Below are 21,394 nucleotides of genomic sequence, written 5' to 3'. Positions count from 1 at the left end.
TTTTTTTCCCACAGCCAGGCATGACCCCGCCCACAGCTTGGTTCTGATTGGCGTTCTCAATTGCCTCGCCACGCCCACCGCGGGCTCCTGACGTGCTTCCACCAACTCTGAGACCAGTCTTGCTTAGTCCCGGGAAAGGGTGCGGAGCCACCATTTCCCGTTCCAAGCTGCTGGCCTGCAGGTCTTAGAAGGGTTTCCTCTGCCTCTGCACGTCTGTTTTTTAAAACCCGGAGGTGACCTATTGAAGAAGCCCACGGAAATAGAATCAAAAGCGTTCTAAGATGGCGAACCGTACGGTCAAGGATGCCCACAGCATCCATGGCACCAACCCTCAGTATCTGGTGGAGAAGATCATTCGCACGCGCATCTGTGAATCAAAGTACTGGAAAGAAGAGTGCTTTGGCCTCACGGCTGAACTTGTAGTCGACAAAGCCATGGAGTTAAGGTTTGTGGGTGGTGTCTACGGTGGAAACATAAAGCCAACTCCTTTTCTGTGTTTAACCTTGAAGATGCTTCAGATTCAACCTGAGAAGGATATCATTGTTGAGTTCATAAAAAATGAAGATTTCAAGTACGTCCGGATGTTGGGGGCACTTTACATGAGGCTCACAGGAACTGCAATTGATTGCTACAAGTACCTGGAGCCTTTGTACAACGACTATCGAAAAATCAAGAGCCAGAACCGGAATGGGGAGTTTGAACTGATGCACGTAGATGAGTTCATTGATGAACTTCTGCACAGTGAGAGAGTCTGTGATATCATTTTGCCCCGGCTACAGAAACGCTATGTGCTGGAGGAAGCTGAACAACTGGAGCCCCGAGTTAGTGCTCTAGAAGAGGACATGGATGATGTGGAATCCAGTGAAGAGGAGGAGGAAGAAGAAGAAGAGAAGCTGGAAAGAGTCCCATCACCTGACCATCGCCGAAGAAGCTACCGAGATCTGGACAAGCCACGACGTTCTCCTGCACTGCGCTCCAGGAGGAGTCGGAGTCGGTCTCCCAGGAGGCGAAGTAGATCCCCCAAAGAAGAAGCCCTTCTCCGCGCGAGAAAGGCATAGGAGCAAGAGTCTATGACGCCATCGAAGCAGGTCCCGAGACAGACGACACAGATCCCGCTCTAAATCCCCAGGGCACCACCGTAGTCACAGACACAGGAGTCACTCCAAGTCTCCTGAAAGGTCTAATAAGAAAAGCCACAAGAAGAGCCGGAGAGGAAATGAGTAATGGATTCCTTTTGACTTTTGTCCTCCTGTGGATGGCCTCCTGTGGATAGGAGAAGAATATGTCTAGTGAAAGCAGCAAGATCTCCTCTTCAGGCAGCTATGCGTATTTTGAGTTTTTTAAAAAATAAAGTCGTTTGGTTGGTTTCTGTTTTGTTTTTATGTTAATATTACAGAGGTGCTAAGGTTTCTATCTCTTTCAATTATAATCAACATCTTTGAAGGATGTTTTTGACCCAATCAAGGTCAGGTTTTGACCTAACCAACTATGGTTATTCATCCTTAAAAAGGGTCAAGAGGATCTGGGAGTTGGGGAGATTCCTGAGAATGAAGAGATGTAGGTAGCCACGTGGTGATCCTTTTCCTCTTTGCAATTAAACCGGACACAGTTGTCATTTTTCTTTAGTTTCTGCTTTCTCTATGAAAACCTGGGAGTTCTGTGGTTGATACTGCTGCGACCCAGCTAGGAAAGCATAGTAATTCCTAACTTCTCATTCACTACACACAGCAGTAGTACATTAAACATGCAAAGTTACCAGTTAGCAGTTTTGTAAGAACAAAATACGTTCAAACGTAAAGGTTTCCCTGGATTTCTTTTTAATTCAGTTTCATGAAACAATTCAACATGATTGCACATAACATCCTTTATACAAGCCAGGTATGGTGGTTCACACCTGTAAGTAATCTCAACACAGGCTGAAGCAGAATACGGTTTGTAGTTTTGACCTAAGTTGCTAGGTAACATTAGAGACTGCTTTTAGAGGGGATGGGAGTGAGAGGGCTGTGCTAAGGAAGGGACACATCCAGTTTAGCAAGCTGAAGACATCCCAGGGTATTTCTACATGGATGGAAATAGGGACTAGTGGGGGTCAGCATAGTGATCTAGGCCAGGACTAAGAATTGTCAAAGATGTTTAGAGGCCCAAGGGAGTGTGAATCGATGTAAGGTCAAACAGAAGCACCACAGGCAATGCTCACCTTTGGGACTAGTAATACAGGTCACCTAGTAAATAGTGGAATGAGCCATTCACAAAGGTAGAAGGATCAGTAAGTCAAGGATACCGAAGGGTCTGAAGATGTCAAAGCTAAGTAAAAGGTTTACTATGTCCGTAGGCTCTGACACTAGAGACCATTATTACAAACTTAGCTAAAACAGTTCCTTTTGCCTGCACTGGTACCTTTCTCCTTTCAGCACATAGAAATGATTTACTTCTTGTAACTCTAATCCTAAGAAGAATTGTAAAGACCAGCTGCCTTATAGGAACCAGCTTCTCAGGAAGTAATATCTGGTCCTAAAATACACATTTCTATTGTTTGCTGTTGCCTTGCGGACTGTTGTAGCAATGTTAAAAGTAGTTTTTATCAAAAAAAAAAAAAAGAAGTAAGGAGGAAGTTCTACTTTGCTAGGCCATGGTGCAGACATTATTGGGGTCTGGAAAGCCAGAGGGAAGGCAATTATAGAGGTGGAGTGAATAGGGGATGTGGCTTAAGAAGTGCTTGAGTAGCAGTGTTTAAATGAAATAACCAGCACCTATCAGGAAGGGTCCACGTAGATCCTATGATCACCTTAATAGACACATTCTGAGCTCTCTCAGACTATGTTTGTGACACCCCATCAAAAAAAAAAAAGCCTCTCCAGTGTAAGGAGGTCTGAAGAGTACAGAACCTGCAGATTAGGGGAAAGAGAACAAAAGGGACATTTCCTTCCTCTGGGTGTGACTGTAGCTGCTACAGAACTCTGGATAATAATGAGGATAATATATACATGCTGCCAAGTGGCTCTGAGCACATCTCCTTGTGGGCCAGAGACATGCACAGGCACCACTCAAAAGGGGCGGGGATGTAAGCAACATTCCTGGCTTTGGAGAATAAAGAAACTCCAAGCCTAGACAGGCAGTGCATGTATATACCTTTAATCCCAGCAGTTGGGAGGCAGAGGTGGGAGGATCTCTGTGAATTCCAGGCCAGCCTGGTCTGGAGAGTGAGTTCCAGGACATCCATGGCTATATAAAGAAATCAAGTCTGCAAAAACAAACATGGGGGAGGGAGATGTAGGGTACGGGGCCAGTTAAAGAAACCCACCATGACCCTGGAGTCAAGAACCAGTGAAAGAAAGAGCTCTTCTAACACCTCAAGATATAGCCCGACTCCCTAGCAGTCAGGATACCTTTCCCTCCAGAACCAAACTGTACCATTGCAGCTCAAGCCACCAGAGCTGTCCTAACATGTCAAGGTATAACATGATCAGACTTTCCTTGAACTCACAGAGATCTGCCTTCCTCTGCCTCCACAGGGCTGGGATTAAAGGCATGTGCCACCACCGTCTCTGTGTCCTCATCCCAATGGCTCTCAGCTGAACTGTGCTTCTTGAAACACTGAACGCTTAGCCAGCCAAATGCTTAGCCAGCCAAATGCTCCTAGTTTCTGGTCTCCAAGCCTGACATATCTTTCTGTTTTTGCCATCACTCCCTGGGATTAAAGACTTACTTCTTGGGATTAAAAGGGTGTGTCACCATGCCTGGCTGTTTCCAATGTGGCCTTGAACTCACAGAGATCCAAGATGGATTTCTTCCTCTGGAATGCTAGGATTAAAAGCGGCGAGTGCTACTATTTTCTGGCCTGTGTATCTAGTGGCTGTCTGTTCTCTGACCCCAGATAAATTTATTAGGGTGCCCAATATTTTGGAGAATACAAAACCACCACAGCTGTTTAAAGAGTGAATAGCATCCATGGCAATCCCAGTCTTAGACAGAGAAGGGTTAGCATATTCCTCATGTCCACCATCCACCCTCTCAAAGGCATGGGAAAGTGCCTTGTTCCTGGGAACTGCTGAGGTTCTCAAGGGACACAATTCATACCCCTCTGCCTCACATAGGTTAATGTTCCCTTTGGACACAAATTGTACCTAATGGTCCCCATTGTCTGTAAAATCATGTGAGGAGGTGGGATGGCTCCTCTGGCTGTCACTTTTCAGCATGGGGAAGTGGGAACAGTTTCATTCTGGTCACACAGTGTACACTACAAGATTTTCAGGGTCTACACACACATTGGGGATGTTGAAAATCTTCTGTTCTCTTACTGGAAGAATGAGTCAGTGCCTCCGTGCCTAGTTCTTGTACAGTTGCTGTTCAGCATATCTGGATGTTGCAGCTCAAAACCTACTATGGGATTAGAACTCAAACTCCTTCGACACCAGCCTGTGCTCCCTCCTGCTATACCCATCCCCGTGTGAGCACAGTAAAAAGCATCCAGGCAGAAGAGCATGATTTATGTTTATTTGTTTATTTATTTATTCTTTATTTATTCATTTATTCATTTATTTATTCATCTAATTTGAGAAAGGTTGCACTCACAATATTTTACTGATTGTCCTAAAGTTCACTTCACAACCCGCACATGGCCTGAAACATCACACAGTCCTTCTACCTCGGCCTGAGATTAAAAGGGTTGCAACTACTCCCTGACCCAGGAAAACAGGTCCCCAGTCCTTTCATTGCTGTTTTAAACCAATAACCCATCATCAGTGGTGATTCCTGCAGTGCCCTTTTCAAACACCAGGGGGCAGGAGAGACATGAGGATTTTTCGCCAGGCTCTCTGGCTTGGTAGAGAGAAGAACCCTTCCTATGAGTAAAGATGAGATGTGACTCTTTCTTCCCGGGGAGCCGGAAGGCATTACTGAGCTCCTGCTTTAAACACACTTCTGTGGTGGTATGCATTTCTGAGGATGAACAGGACACTTCACCAAGGAGTTTTTATACTCTGATTAGCACTCACCATTGGTAAATTTGCATGAGGGTAAGAGATAAGCAACAAGCCCCTTCAAGAATGAGAATAATTATTTCATTGGAAAATTCAGCTTTTGATCCTTTATGTCCTTGGTCTCTGCTCCCTAAAACCACATGACTACTTTCTGATGGATCAGTTTGGAAACTCCACAGAATTTAAAAACATCAGAGCCCTGGTCCCCATATCACCGAAAAGGAATCATTTGTATCTCATCCCGCTATTAGGTAGGAGCTATTCAAGCCTGTAGTCTCCTGTTTTACAGTGTCATTCCTTATATGCAGGCAACACATTTTACCCACTACCCAGTTCTGGACCACCTGAGTGATCTAATTTAACTACTCTCTCTCAAGTCCTTGTGAACATCTCACACACAGTTTTTTGAGAGCAGTATTTTCTTTTCAATGGGCTAAAGACAACAGCGAAGAACCGCTGAATCTTTTAACACATGCCTGTTTAACTTTTAATGCAAATGCCAAACTGTATTCCATGACTGTCCTTTTGCATCTCCTCCAGACAAATGTAAGGGTGCCAGTGTGTTCCTATCTTTTCGACCACTTGGCATTATGGCTCCTAAGGCTGCTTTATTGAATGGGTGTGAAGGAGCATCCCATTGCAGATGTTTCAATGAAAATTGAGCCTCTGTCCCCTGCTTCCACTTGCTCCTGTTCACTCCATACTTCCTTCCATAGAAAGGCACCTCAGCATCTTTATTTCACATATCTGCTATGGCCTTGGAAATTACCAGCAGAGGGTCTCTGAATGAAGGTGCAGTGAATAACAAAGCACATGGGTTCCACCCTTCCCCCAGCTCTCTTACTTATTGTTCTAGTGCTGTGAAGAGACACCATGACTAAGACATCTTGTGGTAGAAATCATTTAATTGGGAGCTTCCTTACAGTTTTCAAAGGATGAGTCCATGGGTCACGATCCTGGTGAGCAGCATGGCAGCAGGCAGGCATGGTGCTGTGGGCTCTTTCTGCAGCTGAGAGATTGCGCCCTGATCCACCATACCAGCAGGAGCCAGAGAGTTAGACTGGGCCTGGCGTGGGTTTTTGAAACCTTTAACCCCATCCACATACCTACTGCAATAAGACCATGCCTCCTAAAGAGTCCACCACCTGGCAACCAACACTCAAATATATGAATGAGTCTATAGGGGTCATTGGCATTCTAACCAGCACACCAGCTGAGCTGTGAAAAAGTCTTCTATCAAGAAGCAGCAACAGGAAGCCCAGGATACATGCAGAAACGACTGAGGGTAGGGAGAACAGCTGCCCTTAATGGCTGGGACAACAGACTCGACAGGAATGCATTGGAGCTGCTACAGTGCAACAGTAGGAAGTTTGAATTATTAGAGGAGGCTGGGAAAGGCATGGCTGTGTCATGCTAGGAAACACACAAAAGAACTAAGGAGGGTGTGCCCGCCACTGAACAGGCTCTGGGTGTACGTGTGTGGAACGAAATCCATGACTCTGTGGGGAAAGATAGTGCCTGGTGGGGCCGGGAGCCCCACTCACCACGCCGAAGATTGCCATGGCTGTCCGATTCCCCACGCTTCCCACCGCTTGCAGCCCAGGCACTCGGGGAGCAGGTGCACAGCGCTCGCCCGTCCAAACTGGAAGCCTCCGAGGTCCGCCAGCGATCCCGCAGACCGACTGGACCGCCAGCAAATGCCTGAGCTGGACTAGAAGTCAGAGAAAACTTTTCTTCCCACGGCCAGCCGGGACCCCGCTCACAGCTTGGTTCCGATTGGCGTTCTCAACCGCCTCGCCACGCCCACCGCGGGCACCTGACGTGCTTCCACCAACTCTGAGACCAGTCTTGCTTAGTCCCGGGAAAGGGTGCAGAGCCACCATTTCCCGTTCCAAGCTGCTGGCCTGCAGGTCTTAGAAGGGTTTCCTCCACCTCTGCATGTCTGTTTTTTAAAACCCGGAGGTGACCTATTGAAGAAGCCCACGGAAATAGAATCAAAAGCGTTCTAAGATGGCGAACCGTACGGTCAAGGATGCCCACAGCATCCATGGCACCAACCCTCAGTATCTGGTGGAGAAGATCATTCGCACGCGCATCTATGAATCAAAGTACTGGAAAGAAGAGTGCTTTGGCCTCACGGCTGAACTTGTAGTCGACAAAGCCATGGAGTTAAGGTTTGTGGGTGGTGTTTACGGTGGAAACATAAAGCCAACTCCTTTTCTGTGTTTAACCTTGAAGATGCTTCAGATTCAACCTGAGAAGGATATCATTGTTGAGTTCATAAAAAACGAAGATTTCAAATATGTCCGGATGTTGGGGGCACTTTACATGAGGCTCACAGGAACTGCAATTGATTGCTACAAGTACCTGGAGCCTTTGTACAACGACTATCGAAAAATCAAGAGCCAGAACCGGAATGGGGAGTTTGAACTGATGCACGTAGATGAGTTCATTGATGAACTTCTGCACAGTGAGAGAGTCTGTGATATCATTTTGCCCCGGCTACAGAAACGCTATGTGCTGGAGGAAGCTGAACAACTGGAGCCCCGAGTTAGTGCTCTAGAAGAGGACATGGATGATGTGGAATCCAGTGAAGAGGAGGAAGAAGAAGAAGAGGAGAAGCTGGAAAGAGTCCCATCACCTGACCATCGCCGAAGAAGCTACCGAGATCTGGACAAGCCACGACGTTCTCCTGCACTGCGCTCCAGGAGGAGTCGGAGTCGGTCTCCCAGGGGGCGAAGTAGATCCCCCAAAAGAAGAAGCCCTTCTCCGCGCCGAGAAAGGCATAGGAGCAAGAGTCTATGACGCCATCGAAGCAGGTCCCGAGACAGACGACACAGATCCCGCTCTAAATCCCCAGGGCACCACCGTAGTCACAGACACAGGAGTCACTCCAAGTCTCCTGAAAGGTCTAATAAGAAAAGTCACAAGAAAAGCCTGAGAGGAAATGAGTAATGGATTCCTTTTGACTTTTGTCCTCCTGTGGATGGCCTCCTGTGGATAGGAGAAGAATATGTTTAGTGAAAGCATCAAGATCTCCTCTTCAGGCAGCTATGCGTATTTTGGGTTTTTAAAAAATAAAGTCGTTTGGTTGGTTTCTGTTTTGTTTTTATGTTAATATTACAGAGGTGCTAAGGTTTCTATCTCTTTCAATTATAATCAACATCTTTGAAGGATGTTTTTGACCCAATCAAGGTCAGGTTTTGACCTAACCAACTATGGTTATTCATCCTTAAAAAGGGTCAAGAGGATCTGGGCGTTGGGGACATTCATGAGAATGAAGAGATGTAGCCACGTGGTGATCCTTTTCTTATTTGGAATTAAACCAGACACAGTTGTCATTTTTCTTTAGTTTCTGCTTTCTCTATGAAAACCTGGGAGTTCTGTGGTTGATACTGCTGCGACCCAGCCTGAACGCTTAACCGGCCAAAGGCTTAACCAGCCAAATGCTCCTAGTTTCTGGTCTCCAAGCCTGACATACCACCACAGCAGTCTAAAGAGTGAATAGAATCCAAGGCAATCCCAGTTTGAGACAGAGAAGAGTTAGCATATTCCTCATGTCCATAATCCACCCTCACTCAAATCAGAAGAACTTGCAAAACCTAGGTTTATTAGGGTCATTAGATGAAATTGTTGATTCTTGCATGTTCTCCACTGGACTCCATGGGGTAGACAGGATACAGCACAGCCCGACTGAGGTGCTGCGAGAGGGAAGAGCAATTCCTCTGAGTGCAGGAGAATGGCTGCCTGATGCTTCCACTGCAGTCTGAAGGCATTAGTGAGCTCCTTTTGCAAAAACCCCCGCGTGTGCTCAGGGGGCTCACAGGACACTTTAGAATTTCAATAGCCATATTATTTTTGAAGAGCTTCATTATAAAATGAACCATAGATGATCAAATCCAGCCATTTATATGAATACCTTTGTCGTTTTGAGCAAATGTATGAGACATTGTAACCATGTCCAATTGAAGTGTGAGGATGTTTCTGTCACTCAAAACAGTTCCTTCCCTCCCCTATACACTGGCTATTGTCCTGAACCCTGTTTCCCGGCAAACACCTAGCTGCTTTCTGGTTCTGGGGTAAGAAAAGGACCACAATTAAGAAATTTCAAATCTCTGTGTATGCTATCACACAAATGGAATTATTTGCCTGTGCCACAAGTGTGATTGACATGTCACGTCGCCTGTGTCTCCAAGACTCTTCCACTGTGTCCTAAGGTAGTGTGGGAAGAATCAGATGCCCATTCCCATCTCCATCTTCTCTGAGATTGTCTGCACAGTGAGTTCCCTCTCACCCTGTCCTGACCTGCTGACTCTCTGTTCACCTTGTGAACTCCAACAGTGTGAGGATAAGAAGGCATGGAAAAGTGCCTTGTTCCTGGGAACTGCTGAGGTTCTCAAGGGACACAATGCATACCTCTCTGCCTCACATAGGTTAATGTTCCCTTTGGACACAAATTGTACCTAATGGTCCCCATTGTCTGTAAAATCATGTGAGGAGGTGGGATGGCTCCTCTGGCTGTCACTTTTCAGCATGGGGAAGTGGGAACAGTTTCATTCTGGTCACACAGTGTACACTACAAGATTTTCAGGGTGCACACACACACACACATTGGGGACGTTGAATCTTCTGTTCTCTTACTGGAATAATGAGCCAGTGCCTCTCTGCCTAGTTCTTGTACAGTTGCTGTTCAGCATATCTGGATGTTGCAGCTCAAAACCTACTGTGGGATTAGAACTCAAGCTCCTTCCACACCAGCCTGTGCTCCCATCTGCTATACCCTTCCACATATGAGCACAGTAAAAAGCATCCAGGCAGAAGAGCATGCTTTATGTTTGTTTGTTTGTTTGTTTATTTATTTATTTATTTATTTATTCATTCATTCATTCATTCATTCATTCATCCATCATTCTTTCTTTCTTTCTTTCTTTCTTTCTTTCTTTCTTTCTTATTTATTTATTAATTTGAGAAAGGTTGCACTCACAATAATTTACTGATTGTCCTAAAGTTCACTTCACAACCCGAATGGCCTGAAACATCACACAGTCCTTCTACCTAGTCCTGAGATTAAAAGGGTGTGCAACTGCTCCCTGACCCAGGAAAACAGGTCCCCAGTCCTTTCACTGCTGTTTTAAACCAATAACCCATCATCAGTGGTGATTCCTGCAGTGCTCTTTTCAAACACCAGTGGGCAGGAGAGACATGAGGATTTTTCGCCAGGCTCTCTGGCTTGGTAGAGAGAAGAACCCTTCCTATGAGTAAAGATGAGATGTGACTCTTCTTCCAGGGGAGCCTGAAGAGCCTGAGCTCCTGCTATAAACACACTTCTGTGGAGGTATGCATTTCTGAGGATGAACAGGATACTACACAAAGGAGTTTTTATACACAGAGTAGCCCTTACCATTAGAAAATTTGTTGTTGTCAGTTAAATATTCTTTTAACATCATAACTTGGTAAATTTGCTTAAGGGTAAGAGATAAGCAACAAGCCCCTTCAAGGATGAGAATAATTATTTCATTGGACAATTCAGCTTTTGATCCTTCATGTCTCTGGTCTCTGCTCCCTACAACCACTTGAATACTTTCTGATGGAACAGTTTGGCAACTCCACAGAATTTAAAAACATTAGAGCCCTGGTCCTGCTATCACAGAAAAGGAATCATTGGTATCTCATCCTACTATTAGGTAGGAGCTATTCATGCCTGTTGTCTCTTGTTTTACAGTGCCATTCCTTATATGCAGGCAACACATATTACCCACTACCCAGTTCAGGACCACCCGAGTGATCTAATTTAACTACTCTCTCTCTCAAGTCCTTGTGAACATCTCAAACACAGGTTTTTGAGAGCAGTATTTTCTTTTCAATGGGCTAAAGATGTCAGCGAAGAATTGCTGAATCTTTTAACATATGCGTGTGTAAGTTTTAATGCAAATGCCAAACTGTCTTCCATGACTGTATTTTTGCATCTCCTCCAGACAAATGTGAGGGTGCCAGTGTCTTCCTATCTTTTCGACCACTTGTCATTATGGCTCCTAAGGCTGACTGTATTGAATGGGTGTGAAGGAGCTTCTCATTGCAGATGTTTCAATGAAAATTGAGCCTCTGTTCCCCGCTTCCACTTGCTCCTGTTCACTCCATACTTCCTTCCATAGAAAGGCACCTCAGCATCTTTATTTCACATATCTGCTATGGCCTTGGAAATTACCAGCAGAGGGGTTCTGAATGAAGGTGCAGTGAATGAAAAAGCATGTGGGTTCCACCCCTCCCCCAGCTCTCTTACTTATTGTTCTAGTGCTGTGAAGAGACATCATGACTAAGATATGTTGTGGTAGAAATCATTTAATTGGGAGCTTCCTTACAGTTCTCAAAGGATGAGTCCATGGACCACGATCCTGGTGAGCAGCATGGCAGCAGGCAGGCATGGTGCTGTGGGCTCTTTCTGCAGCTGAGAGATTGCGCCCTGATCCACCACACCAGCAGGAGCCAGAGAGTTAGACTGGGCCTGGCGTGGGTTTTTGAAACCTTAAACCCCATCCACATTGAAATACCTACTCCAATAAGACCATGCCTCCTAAAGGGTCCACCAACTGGGAACCAAACACTCAAATATATGAATGAGTCTATAGGGGTCATTGGCATTCTAACTAGCACACCAGCTGAGCTGTGAAAAAGTCTTCTATCAAGAAGCAGCAACAGGAAGCCCAGGATACATGCAGAAACGATTGAGGGTAGGGAGAACAGCTGCCCTTAATGGCTGGGACAACAGACTGGACAGGAATGCATTGGAGCCGCTACAGTGTAACAGTAGGAAGTTTGAATTATTAGAGGAGGCTGGGAAAGGCATGGCTGTGTCATGCTAGGAAGCACACAAAAGAGCTAAGGAGGGCGTGCCCGCCACTGAACAGGCTCTGGGTGTACGTGTGTGGATCGAAATCCGTGAGTCTGTGGAGAAAGACCTTGCCTGGTGGGGCCGGGAGCCCCACTCACCACGCTGAAGACTGCCAGGGCTGACCGATTCCCTGTACTTCCCACTGCTTCCAGCCCAGGCACTCGGGGAGCAGCTGCACAGCGCTTGCCCGTCCAAACTAGAACCCTCCGGGGTCCGCCAGCCACACCGCGGACCAACTGGACAGCCAGGAAATGGCTGAGCTGGACTAGAAGTCAGAGAAAACTTTTCTGTGCGCCACCAGCCGTGACCCCGCCCACAGCTTGGTTCCGATTGGCGTTCTCAACCGCCTCGCCACGCCCACCGCGGGCTCCTGACCTGCTTCCACCAACTCTGAGACCAGTCTTGCTTAGTCCAGGGAAAGGGTGCAGAGCCGAAATTTCCCGTTCCAAGTTGCTGGCCTGCAGGTCTTAGAAGGGTTTCCTCCGCCTCTGCATGTCTGTTTTTTAAAACCCGGAGGTGACCTATTGAAGAAGCCCACGGAAATAGAATCGAAAGCGTTCTAAGATGGCGAACCGTACGGTCAAGGATGCCCACAGCATCCATGGCACCAACCCTCAGTATCTGGTGGAGAAGATCATTCGCACGCGCATCTATGAATCAAAGTACTGGAAAGAAGAGTGCTTTGGCCTCACGGCTGAACTTGTAGTCGACAAAGCCATGGAGTTAAGGTTTGTGGGTGGTGTCTATGGTGGAAACATAAAGCCAACTCCTTTTCTGTGTTTAACCTTGAAGATGCTTCAGATTCAACCTAAGAAGGATATCATTGTTGAGAAGGATATCATTGTTGAGTTCATAAAAAACGAAGATTTCAAATATGTCCGGATGTTGGGGGCACTTTACATGAGGCTCACAGGAACTGCAATTGATTGCTACAAGTACCTGGAGCCTTTGTACAATGACTATCGAAAAATCAAGAGCCAGAACCGGAATGGGGAGTTTGAACTGATGCACGTAGATGAGTTCATTGATGAACTTCTGCACAGTGAGAGAGTCTGTGATATCATTTTGCCCCGGCTACAGAAACGCTATGTGCTGGAGGAAGCTGAACAACTGGAGCCCCGAGTTAGTGCTCTAGAAGAGGACATGGATGATGTGGAATCCAGTGAAGAGGAGGAGGAAGAAGAAGAGGAGAAGCTGGAAAGAGTCCCATCACCTGACCATCGCCGAAGAAGCTACCAAGACCTGGACAAGCCACGACGTTCTCCTGCACTGCACTCCAGGAGGAGTCGGAGTCGGTCTCCCAGGAGGCGAAGTAGATCCCCCAAAAGAAGAAGCCCTTCTCCGTGCCAAGAAAGGCATAGGAGCAAGAGTCTACGACGCCATCGAAGCAGGTCCTGAGACAGACGACACAGATCCCGCTCTAAATCCCCAGGGCACCACCGTAGTCACAGACACAGGAGTCACTCCAAGTCTCCTGAAAGGTCTAATAAGAAAAGCCACAAGAAGAGCCTGAGAGGAAATGAGTAATGGATTCCTTTTGACTTTTGTCCTCCTGTGGATGGCCTCCTGTGGATAGGAGAAGAATATGTTTAGTGAAAGCATCAAGATCTCCTCTTCAGGCAGCTATGCTTATTTTGGGATTTTAAAAAATAAAGTCGTTTGGTTGGTTTCTGTTTTGTTTTTATGTTAATATTACAGAGGTGCTAAGGTTTCTATCTCTTTCAATTATAATCAACATCTTTGAAGGATGTTTTTGACCCAATCAAGGTCAGGTTTTGACCTAACCAACTATGGTTATTCATCCTTAAAAAGGGTCAAGAGGATCTGGGCGTTGGGGAGATTCATGAGAATGAAGAGATGTAGCCACGTGGTGATCCTTTTCTTATTTGGAATTAAACCAGACACAGTTGTCATTTTTCTTTAGTTTCTGCTTTCTCTATGAAAACCTGGGAGTTCTGTGGTTGATACTGCTGCGACCCAGCTAGGAAAGCATAGTAATTCCTAACTTCTCATTCACTACACACAGCAGTAGTACATTAAACGTGCAAAGTTACCAGTTAGCAGTTTTTTAAGAACAAAATACGTTCAAACGTAAAGGTTTCCCTGGATTTCTTTTTAATTCAGTTTCATGAAACAATTCAACATGATTACACTTAACATGCTTTATACAAGCCAGGTAAGGTAGTTCACACCTGTAAGTAATCTCAACACAGGCTGAAGCAGAATACGGTTTGTAGTTTTGACCTAAGTTGCTTGGTAACAATAGAGACTGCTTTTAGAAGGGACACATCCAGTTTAGCAATTGAAGACATCCCAGGGTATTTCTACATGGATGGAAATAAGGACTAGTGGGGGTCAGCATAGTGATCTAGGCCAGGACTAAGAATTGTCAAAGATGTTTAGAGGCCCAAGGGAGTGTGAATGGATGTAAGGTCAAACAGAAGCACCACAGGCAATGCTCACCTTTGGGACTAGTAAGACAGGTCACCTAGTACATACTGCAATGAGCCGTTCACAAAGGTAGAAGAATCAGTAAGTCAAGGATACCGAAGTGTGGTGGTATTGTGTTCCCCAAAATATTGTGTACCTTAATAAACTTATCTGGGGGACATTGTTAATGTAATCTTGACTGTATATTGCATATATATACTTATTGAAGATATTTTTTCTTGTATTAGTTATAAGCTATTTTAATTTTAGACCAAAAGAGAGAAAATGTGGTGGTATTGTGTTCCCCAAAATATTGTGTACTCTAATAAATTTATCTGGGGTCAGAGAACAGAAAAGCCACTAGTTAGGCAGTGATAGCACACACCTTTAATCCTAGCATTCCAGAGATAGAAATCCCTCTGGATCTCTGGGAGTTCAAGGCCATATTGGAAAAAGCCAAGCATGGTGACACACACCTTTAATCCCAGAAGGCCAGCCTTTAATCCCAGAGAGTGGTGGTAGAAAGCAGAAAGATATATAAGGCGTGAGGACCAGAAACTAGAAGCATTTGGCTGGTTAAGCATGTGGCTGGTTAAGCTTCAGGCTTTCGAGCAGCAGTTCAGCTGAGACCCATTTCGGATGAGGACTCAGAGACCTCCAGTCTGAGGAAATAAGACCAGCTGAGGATCCGGCGAGGTGAGATAGCTGTGGCTTGTTCTGTCTCTCTGACCCCAGATAAGTTTATTAAGGTACACAATATTTTGGGGAACACAATACCACCACACCGAAGGGTCTGAAGATATCAAAGCAAAGTAAAAGCTTTACTATGTCCGTAGGCTCTGACACTAGAGAGTATTACAAACTTAGCTAAAACAGTTCCTTTTGCCTGCACTTACCTTTCCTCCTTTCAGAGGGTAGAAATGAGTGACTTCTTGTAACTCTAATCCTAAGAAGAATTGTAAAGACCAGTTGCCATATAGGAACCAGCTTCTCAGGAAGTAGTATGTGGTCCTAGAATAAACATTTCTATTGTTTGCTGTTGCCTGGGGGACTGTTGTAGCAATATTAAAAGCAATTTTTATAAAAAAAAAAAAAACTAAGGAGGAAGTTCTACAGTGCTAGGCATGGTCCAGAGATTGAATAGGAGATGTGGCTTAAGAAGTGCTTGAGTTGCGGTGTTTAAATGAAATTGGCAGCACAGCACCTATCGGGAAGATTCCACGTAGATCCTATGGTCACCTTAATGGTCACATTTTTAGCTCTCTCAGAATATGTTTGTGACACCCCATAAAAAAAGCCTCTCCAGTGTAAAGAGGTCTGAAGAGTACAGAACCTGCAAATTAGAGGAAAGAGAACAAAAGGGACATTTCCTTCCTTTGGGTTTGACTGTAGCTACTACAGAACTCTGGATAATAATGAAGATACGACATTCATGCTGCCAAGTGGCTCTGAGCATATCTCCTTGTGGGCCAGAGACAAGCACAGGCACCACTCAAAAGGGGCGGGTACCTGTTTTCCTGGGTCAGGGAGCAGTTGCGCATCCTTTTAATCTCAGGCCTAGGTAGAAGGACTGTGTGATGTTTCAGGCCATGCGGGTTGTGAAGTGAACTTTAGGACAATCAGTATAATATTGTGAGTGCAACCTTTCTCAAATTAGAGAAATACATACATACGTACCTACATACATACCTACATACATACCTACATACATACCTACATACATACTTACATACATACATACATACATACATACATACATACATACATACATATATAAAGCATGCTCTTCTGCCTGGATACTTGTTATTGTGTTCTCGTGGAGATGGATAAGAATGAAGGGAGCACAGGCTGGTGTGGAAGGAGCTTGAGTTCTAATCCCACAGTAGGTTTTGAGCTGCAACATCCATACATGCTGAACAGCAACTGTACAAGGACTAAGCAGGGAGGCACTGGCTCATTCTTCCAGTAGAAGAACAGAAGATTTTCAACATCCTCAATGAGTGTGTGCACCCTGTCAATCTTTAGTGTACACTGTGTGACCAGAAAGAAACTGTTCCCATTTCCCCATGCTGAAAAGTGACAGCTAGGGGAGCCATCCCACCTTCTCACATGATTTTACAGACAATGGGGACCATTAAGTACATTTGTGTCCAAAGGGAACATTAACCTATGTGACGCAGGGGAGTATGAATTGTATCCCTTGAGAACCTCAGCAGTTCCCAGGAACAAGGCACTTTCCCATGCCTTCTTATCCTCATACTGCTTGAGTTCACAAGGTGAATAGAGAGTCAGCAGGCCAGGCCAGGGTGAGAGGGCACTCACTGTGCAGGCAGTTTCAGGGAAGATGGAGATGGGAATGGGCATCTGATTCTTCCCACACTACCTTAGGTCACAGTGGAAGAGTCTTGGAGACACAGGCGATGTGACATGTCAAGCACACCTTTGGCACAAGCAAATAATTCCATTTCTGTGGTAGCATACACAGAGTTTTGAAATTTCTAAATTGTGGTCCTTTCTTACCCCAGAACCAGAAAGCAGCTAGGTGGTTGCCGGGAAACATGGTTCAGGACACTAGCCAGTGTAAAGGGGTGGGAAGGAACTGTTTTGAATGACAGAAACATCCTCACACTTCAATTGGACATGGTTACAATGTCTCATACATTTGCCCAAAATGACAAAGTTATTCATATAAATGGCTGTATTTGATCATCTACGGATCGTTTTATAATGAAGCTCTTCAAAAATAACATGGCTATTGAAATTCTAAAGTGTCCTGTGAGCCCCCTAAGCACACACAGATGTGTTTGCAAAAGGAGCTCACTAATGCCTTCAGACTGCAGTGGAAGCATCAGGCAGCCATTTTCCTGCACTCAGAGGAATTGCTCTTCCCTCTCGCAGCACCTCAGTCGGGCTGTGCTGTATCCTGTCTACCCCATGGTGTCTAGGGAAGAACATGCAAGAATCAACTATTTTATCTAATGACCCTAATAAACCCAGGTTGTGCAAGTTCTTCTGATTTGAGTGAGGGTGGATGACTGGTATTGCCTTGGATGCTATTCACTCTTTAGACAGCTGTGGTGGTATTGTATTCTCCAAAATATTGGGCACCCTACTAAATTTATCTGGGGTTAGACAACAGACAGCCACTAGATACAGAGGCCAGAAAATAGTAGAACTGACCTTCTTAAATCCTAGCATTCCAGAGGGAGAAATCCATCTGGGATCTCTGTGAGTTCAAGGCCACCTTGGAAACAGTCAGGCATGGTGACACACCCCTTTAATCCCAAGAAGTGAGTCTTTAATCGGAGGGAATGATGGCAAAAACAGAAAGATATGTCAGGCTTGGAGACCATAAACTAGGAGCATTTGGCTGGTTATGCGTTCAGGCTTTCGAGAAGCACAGTTCAGCTGAGAGCCATTGGGATGAGGACACAGAGGCAGTGGTGGCAGACGCCTTTTATCCCAGCCCTGGGGAGGCAGAGGCAGGCAGATCTCTGTGATTTCAAGGCAAGTCTGGTCATGTTATACCTTGACATGTTAGGACAGCTCTGGTGGCTTGAGCTGCAATGGTACAGTTTGGTTCTGGAGGGAAAGGTATCCTGACTGCTTAGGGAGTCGGGCTATATGTTGAGGTGCTAGAAGAGCTCTGGCTTCGGTTCCAGATCTAGGCTCTTTCTTTCACTGGTTCTGGACTCCAGGGTCATGGTGGGTTTCTTTAGCCGACCCCCTTTCCCTACATCCCACCCCCCATGTTTGTTTTTGCAGACAGGATCTTTGTTTAGCCATGGAGTCCTGGAACTCACTCTCAAGACCAGGCTGGCCCGGAACTCACAGAGATCCTCCTACCTCTGCCTCCCAACTGCTGGGATTAAAGGTATATACATGCACTGCCTGTCTAGGCTTGGAGTTTCTTTATTCCCCAAAGCCAGGAATGTTGCTTACATCCCCGCCCCTTTTGAGTGGTGCCTGTGCATGTCTCTGGCCCACAAGGAGATGTGGTCAGAGCCACTTGGCAGCATGAATGTCGTATCTTCATTATTATCCAGAGTTCTGTAGCAGCTAAAGTCACACCCAGAGGAAGGAAATGTCCCTTTTTTTCTCTTTCCCCTAATCTGCAGGTTCTGTACTCTTCAGACCTCCTCATACTGGAGTGGCTTTTTTTTCATGGGGTGTCACAAATATATTCTGAGAGAGCTAAAAATGTGACCATTAAGTTGACCATAGCATCTACGTGGACCCTTCCTGATAGGTGCTGGCTATTTCATTTAAACACCGCAATTCAAGCACTTCTTAAGCCACATTCCCTATTCAATCCACCCCTATAATTGCCTTCCTTCTGGCTTTCCAGACCCCAATAATCTCTGGACCATGGCCTAGCACTGTAGAACTTCTTCCTTAGTTTTTTTTTTTTTTTTTTTTATATATAAAAACTGCTTTTAATATTGCTACAACAGTCCCCGAGGCAACAAACAATAGAAATGTTTATTCTAGTACCCCATACTACTTCCTGAGAACCTGGTTCCTATAAGGCAGCTGGTCTTTACAATTCTTCCTAGGATTAGAGTTACAAGAAGTCATTTCTACCCCTTTAAAGGAGGAAAGGTAAGTGCCGGCAAAGGAACTGTTTAGCTAAGTTTGTAATTCTCTCTAGTGTCAGAGCCTTTGGACATAGTAAAGCTTTTACTTTGCTTTGATATCTTCAGACCCTTCAGGATCCTTGACTTACTGATCCTTCTACCTAAGTGAACGGCTCATTCCAGTATTTACTAGGTGAGCTGTCTTACTAGTCCCAAAGGTGGGCATTGCCTGTGCTTCTGTTCGACCTTACATCGATTCACACTCCCTTGGGCCTCTAAACATCTTTGACATTTCTTAGCCCTGGCCTAGATCACTATGCTGAGCCCCACTAGTCCCTATTTCCATCCATGTAGAAATACCCTGAGATGTCTTCAGCTTGCTAAACTGGATGTGTCCCTTCATTAGCACAGCCCTCTCACTCCCATCCCCTCTAAAAGCAGTCTCTAATGTTACCTAGCCACTTAGGTCAAACCACAAACCGTATTCTGCTTCAGCCTGTATTGAGATTACTTACAGGTGTGAACCACCATACCTGGCTTGTATAAAGGATGTTATGTGCAATCATGTTGAATTGTTTCATGAAACTGAATTAAAAAGAAATCCAGGGAAACCTTTACGTTTGAACATATTTTGTTCTTACAAAACCGCTAACTGGTAACTTTGCATGTTTAATGTACTACTGCTGTGTGTAGCGAATGAGAAGTTAGGAATTACTATGCTTTCCTAGCTGGGTCGCAGCATTATCAACCACAGAACTCCCAGGTTTTCATGGAGAAAGCAGAAACTAAAGAAAAATGACAACTATGTCCGGTTTAATTACAAAGAAAAAAAGGATCACCACGTGGCTACCTACATCTCTTCATTCTCATGAATCTCCCCAACTCCCATATCCTCTTGACCCCTTTTAAGGATGAATAACCATAGCTGTTTTGGTCAAAACCTGACCTTGATTTGGTCAAAAACATCCTTCAAAGATGTTGAGTATAACTGAAAGAGATAGAAACCTCAGCACCTCTGTGATATTAAAATAAAAACAAAATAGAAACCAACCAAACAACTTTATTTTTTAAAATCCCAAAATAAGCATAGCTGCCTGAAGAGGAGATCTTGATGCTTTCACTAAACATATTCTTCTCCTATCCACAGGAGGCCATCCACAGGAGGACCAAAGTCAAAAGGAATCCATTACTCATTTCCTCTCTGGCTCTTTTTGTGGCTTTTCTTATTAGACCTTTCAGGAGACTTGGAGTGACTCCTGTGTCTGTGACTACGGTGGTGCCCTGGGGATTTAGAGCGGGATCTGTGTCGTCTGTCTCGGGACCTGCTTCGATGGTGTCTTGGACTCTTGCTCCTATGCCTTTCTTGGCGCGGAGAAGGGCTTCTTCTTTTGGGGGATCTACTTCGCCTCCTGGGAGACCGACTCCGACTCCTCCTGGAGCGCAGTGCAGGAGAACGTCGTGGCTTGTCCAGGTCTTGGTAGCTTCTTCGGCGATGGTCAGGTGATGGGACTCTTTCCAGCTTCTCCTCTTCTTCTTCCTCCTCCTCTTCACTGGATTCCACATCATCCATGTCCTCTTCTAGAGCACTAACTCGGGGCTCCAGTTGTTCAGCTTCCTCCAGCACATAGCGTTTCTGTAGCCGGGGCAAAATGATATCACAGACTCTCTCACTGTGCAGAAGTTCATCAATGAACTCATCTACGTGCATCAGTTCAAACTCCCCATTCCGGTTCTGGCTCTTGATTTTTCGATAGTCATTGTACAAAGGCTCCAGGTACTTGTAGCAATCAATTGCAGTTCCTGTGAGCCTCATGTAAAGTGCCCCCAACATCCAGACATACTTGAAATCTTCATTTTTTATGAACTCAACAATGATATCCTTCTCAGGTTGAATCTGAAGCATCTTCAAGGTTAAACACAGAAAAGGAGTTGGCTTTATGTTTCCACCATAGACACCACCCACAAACCTTAACTCCATGGCTTTGTCGACTACAAGTTCAGCCGTAAGGCCAAAGCACTCTTCTTTCCAGTACTTTGATTCATAGATGCGCGTGCGAATGATCTTCTCCACCAGATACTGAGGGTTGGTGCCATGGATGCTGTGGGCATCCTTGCCCGTACGGTTCGCCATCTTAGAATGATTTCGATTCTATTTCCGTGGGCTTCTTCAATAGGTCACCTCCGGGTTTTAAAAAACAGACGTGCAGAGGCGGAGGAAACGCTTCTAAGACCTGCAGGCCACCAGCTTGTAACAGGAAATGGCGGTGCTGCACCCTTTCCTGGGACTAAGCAAGACTAGTCTCAGAGCTGGCGGAACGCGGTGGGCGTGGCGAGGCGGTTGAGAACGCCAATCGGAACCAAGCTGTGGGCAGGGTCATGGCTGGTGGTGGTAAGAAAAGTTTTCTCCTGTGACTTCTAGTCCTGCTTGGGCGGGTGCTTGCTGGCCCTCCTGTCTGCCTTGTGGCAAGCGTACCGGGAGTGGTCTAGCTGGGACCGGGAAGGGCTATGCAGCTGCTCCT

At 45.5% G+C, this 21,394-nt stretch overlaps 4 pseudogenes; 3 read left to right on the top strand and 1 right to left on the bottom strand.

Annotated features, from left to right (window-relative positions):
- The first annotated feature begins 230 nt into the window (after window positions 1-230).
- Window positions 231-1,240, top strand: LOC143273132 (pre-mRNA-splicing factor 38A pseudogene; annotated as a pseudogene).
- Window positions 1,241-6,953: 5,713 nt separating this feature from the next.
- LOC143273131 (pre-mRNA-splicing factor 38A pseudogene) lies at window positions 6,954-8,055 on the top strand (annotated as a pseudogene).
- Window positions 8,056-12,371: 4,316 nt separating this feature from the next.
- LOC143273130 (pre-mRNA-splicing factor 38A pseudogene) lies at window positions 12,372-13,410 on the top strand (annotated as a pseudogene).
- Window positions 13,411-20,046: 6,636 nt separating this feature from the next.
- LOC102911177 (pre-mRNA-splicing factor 38A pseudogene) lies at window positions 20,047-21,144 on the bottom strand (annotated as a pseudogene).
- Between the last annotated feature and the right edge of the window lie 250 nt (window positions 21,145-21,394).

Source organism: Peromyscus maniculatus, chromosome 5, assembly GCF_049852395.1.
Source record: "Peromyscus maniculatus bairdii isolate BWxNUB_F1_BW_parent chromosome 5, HU_Pman_BW_mat_3.1, whole genome shotgun sequence".
Lineage (NCBI taxonomy): Eukaryota > Metazoa > Chordata > Mammalia > Rodentia > Cricetidae > Peromyscus > Peromyscus maniculatus.
The sequence above is the reverse complement of the archived record's forward strand: the minus strand, read 5'-3'. Positions and strand labels throughout refer to the sequence as shown.